Here is a 4,661-nt window from a genome sequence, read left to right as displayed (position 1 = left end):
GTAACTTTTTTGTAATTATAGTGTACCTATTCAGTACCTCCGTGTAGGTATAAGGGCATAATATGCGAAGTTTGGGGAATAATGAGGTAACAACCTGTAAAATTACAAATCATTTATACTGTAAGTATTTTGAAACTGGTGCTTCTTCTAATATTACGTGGTATGTATGGCCTAAACAACAATCTTATGTTTGGGAATGATTTAGAAAGACGATATATACTTTTTTAAATTTTATATTGGTATTTTATTATAGGCATATAGGTATTTTTTAACCATGGGGTACACATTGTATTATTAAAGGATGGACATGATGGAGATTACTGAACAACAAAACTGGACATCTAGCGAAATAAGTTAATGAGTTTGTGCTATGATTTATAATTCACGATTCTACTTACCTTATGAAAGCTTATTTGTCAATTTCAGCAACTTCACACCAGCAACATCTCAACACCGCTATCACCAAATAACTTTGCATGATATACCATCAAGGTTCAATGAAGCTTAAAACAAGTTTACCTCTTTCCAGCTGTTCGCAGAAAAAATACATGATACAACATTTGCATTTCAGTGGCTGTATACTGTGGTGTTTTTATAGCAAAAAAAAATAAAATAATAATAATGGGTTTAATTTGCCCATCAAGCAATTAAATTCACTGCCAAGAACGTCCGCACTACAGGTGCTTTCTTCCCCCTTGTTCCATGTAGTTACAGGGTAAATACAACATTTGCGGGCTGTAAATTAAAGTGGTGCTTGTTCTCCCCTTGTCCCATGTAGTTACAGGGAAAATACAACATTTGCAGGCTGTAAATTAAAACGGTGCTGTGACATCGTGAGGGTATGTAACATGTAAGTTAAAGAACCATACCACAATGTCTTGTTTAAGAAAACTTTATTTATTGTTTTTTTTTTTCACTTGTTGCAGTCACATGGAAGGTGCACATTCCAGTGTGACTGGTGTTTGTTGGTGTGGGGTCTTGGTCTTTGTAAATAAGAAAAGGTACATTGAAATTAGACAAATAATGTTTGTTGGATAATGATGATTCTCTTTGTCTTACCTTTCCCTTTGGAGCTTCCTAGTGGGAGGGGCCGGCCCGCAAACAGGAAGCCATATTTATTCCATCCATGGGCGGGGAGGAGCTTACTCACTGAGAGTGTGGAGAATGTTATTTGAATGTTATTTGGGATGCATGTCTTTTAAAATGCACATTGGGTTTCATGATGGAAAATAGTGTGTATTAAAGAAGATGCTAATGTCAATGTTTGTATGATGATGTTGAAGATCATGGACATTTTCAAGTGAAGTTTGGGCTAATTAGATCGTAATTGAAATAGTATTATCATTGGACTGTTTGAATTTGAGGGGAGGAGCCCTTCTTATAAAAGCCTAACTGTTTGGTAAAGAAAAGGGAGAGAGGGACAAAACTGAATCTTAGTTGGATTAGTGGCCAACGCTCTCTTTATGTGAAGGGCCAATCTCCTGTGTAAGTTTTCTTTTGGTTTTGTTTTATTTGTATTTTTTTTTTGTTCGGAAACACGTTGGATGACTTCTGTTCCATTGCTTGATGCATGCCTGAAATGACAATTAAAGCAACCTCAAGAGACTTCAGAGATTTTTGCTTGTTTTTGCCGCCTACTTTGCCACTGCCAAGAACGTCCGCACTACAAATGGTGTCAGAAGTGGGATTGACGTCTCTGTGGGCTAACCATGGGCGGTAGACAAGGACAACTGGAAGTAGCAAGATGGCTGCCAAAGCGCATGCTGTTTCTCAGCGAGTTACCAGGGCTCACCCAGTGTTGTTTTTAGAGGAAGAGGATATGGTGGATGCTGACAACGCGGTAAATGCTGAAGAAATGGATTTGGGGGTTGCTGCATGTAAGGAAGCTATTTTAGACTCTTTCTCTCGGGCTGTAAATGTTCAAGAAGTGGATACTGAACCTGTGGTACGAACCAAAACTGTGAAAGTTAGTACCCCTCGAGATAAAGCAGACCACATGTTGCTGGAACAAGACTTTTTGAATGAAATGAGACAATTTATGCAGCAACAGCAAAGGAATGAGAACATTTTGTTTGAAGAGTTGCATAACTTAAAGGCCACCATTCTCCCAAAGCCCAGGAGTGAATGGGGATTTGAGGAACAAGCAAGTCAATACACCCATCATCATTCCTTGCCTTTACCAAGGACTTATTTACAACCGTTGGGTGGGGTTACATCACCTGCGCCACCTGCATCTCCAGCTCACCCAGTGGATAGTCTACAAGCAACGAGTCAAGTGCAGAGTCTCCCGTTTCGGCGATATCATGAACCACGAATTCCTGATTTCGTAGAGGGAGAAGATGTGGAGAGTTTTTTCGTTCGTTTTGAACGTATGGCCAGAACTTGGGGCTGGCCAACGGATGAGTGGGCCGCTTGAGTGGTGACCTTGCTGACGGGCAAGGCCTTGGAGGCATATGCTGGGATGGATGAGCAGAGAGCTGGTGACTACGAGGACATCAAGGTACGTGGCTGCACATCGGGAACCACCCAGGACTAATAAGGGTACTGTGGGTAAGGATAAAATGGAGGAGTCCAATGATAGCACGGCAGGGCTAGTGGGGAAAAAGCCTCCTGTTGCTGCAGGGCCCTTGATCTGTTTTTATTGCCAGCAACCTGGGCATAAGGCCTCTTTTTGCCCCCTGAGAAAACCCAAGGTAACCAATATGTGCTATGTACCCAGAGATGAATTGTCATGTGAATTGTCGACCCACAGGGGAAAACATAGACATGTTATACCCGTAACAGTAAATGGTCAAACGGCCCATGCACTTGTAGACACAGGAAGTACCCAAACATTGGTGAAGTCTCATTTGTTGAGTGGTGTAATGTTGAATTATGGGGAAACAATATGTTTGGGATGTGTTCATGGGGAAGAAAAGATTTACCCAACTGTTGATGTAACTATAGTTGTGGATAACCAAGCATATTTACTGAGGGTGGGGGTGGTTGTTCCCAAAACTTGTGCAGTGGTGACCCGATCACAGAGTAAAGGTTTGCAGCCCCTCCCTAATGCTCATGCAGATTTGTTTGATTCTGGTAGGAAGGTTAAGAAGAGCAAAAGCGTACGAAGACAAGAAAAACATAGGGGTAAAGATAAGGCCCAGGATAACATACTAAATTTCCCTGGTCCTGAGTCCGATTTAATCGAATCTCACTGGCGGGTCCCTGGCAATTTTGGGGAATTGCAAAGTTCAGACGTTACTTTACAACCTCTGTTTAAAAAAAAATGTGAGGCTGATGGTAAAGCTGTGGGAGTACCAAGATTAGGTGGGGATCGATACATTCTAAAAGACAATCTTTTGTACCTGGCAGACACAGAAAATCACAGATTGGTTGTTCCCAGTAAACTCCATGAGATGATCCTGCATTTGGGTCATACTATACCTTGGTCAGGGCACTTAGGTCAGCAGAAAACCTATGAGCGAATCAGCCAACGATTCTATTGGCCTAAATTGTATCAGGATGTACACGAGTATTGTAGGACCTGTTCTGAATGCCAGATGGTAGCTTCTGTTCGCAAAGCAGACAGAAGTTACCTACAGCCTTTACCTATTATTGGTACCCCTTTTGATCGCATAGGCATGGACATAATTGGGCCCTTAGTAAAGAGTAGTTCAGGTAATCAGTTTGCTTTGGTAATCTGTGATTATGCTACTAGGTACCCAGAAGTGTACCCTCTGCAATCAATACAGGTTAAAAACATAGTGAAGTGCTTGGTTGATTTAATTTCGAGGGTGGGAGTACCTTTTGAAATTATCACTGATCAGGGAACTAATTTTATGGCCAAATTGATGAACTTACTATATAAGCAACTGGGGATAAAGGGTATCAGGACAACACCATTTCACCCTCAAACCGATGGTTTAGTAGAACGTTTTAATGGTACTCTGAAAAACATGCTGAAAAAAATTGTGGATGAAACTGGTAGAGATTGGGATAAATGGATCCCTTTCCTTTTGTATGCATACCGAGAAGTTCCCCAATGTTCAACTGGATTTTCTCCTTTTGAGTTGTTATATGGCAGGCAAGTTCGATGCCCCCTGGACATGCTCAAAGAGGGATGGACGGCAGAAGAACCAGCCCAGTGCAGTGTTGCATCCTATATATTGCAGATGAGGGACAAACTGGAGAAATTCAGGAATATGGATCAAGAAAACCTGCAAGTGGCCCAAAAGAAACAGAAGGTAATGGTATGACAAACATGCCAGAGAAAGAGACTTACAACCCAGGCAAAAAGTACTTGTACTGTTACCTTCAGGTACTTGCAAACTGCTAGCCAAGTGGCAAGGTCCCTACGATGTTAATCGAAAATTGGGCCCTGTAACATATGAGATTTTGTGTCCTGAAAGGAAACGTCCTAAACAGATCATGCATGTCAATTTGCTGAGGGAGTTCAAAGACAGGATGCCTGAATCCAAGTATCAATTGACGATGATGGTGCAGGCAGTTGATGATGAAGTAGATGAGGTGGAAATGGAACCAGTCCGACCATTAGAGGAAGCTCCAGGCCTCTATCCACATCTGAGCAATCATCAACAACAACAGCTAGTGAAGGTACGTCAGTCTTTCCCATCGCTATTCCAAGAAAAACCAGGGCTGACTAAAGTTATCACTCATAGTAT

This window comes from Sinocyclocheilus anshuiensis, unplaced genomic scaffold (assembly GCF_001515605.1).
Source record: "Sinocyclocheilus anshuiensis isolate Anshui unplaced genomic scaffold, SAMN03320099.WGS_v1.1 scaffold279, whole genome shotgun sequence".
NCBI lineage: Eukaryota > Metazoa > Chordata > Actinopteri > Cypriniformes > Cyprinidae > Sinocyclocheilus > Sinocyclocheilus anshuiensis.
This window is presented reverse-complemented; position numbering follows the sequence as displayed.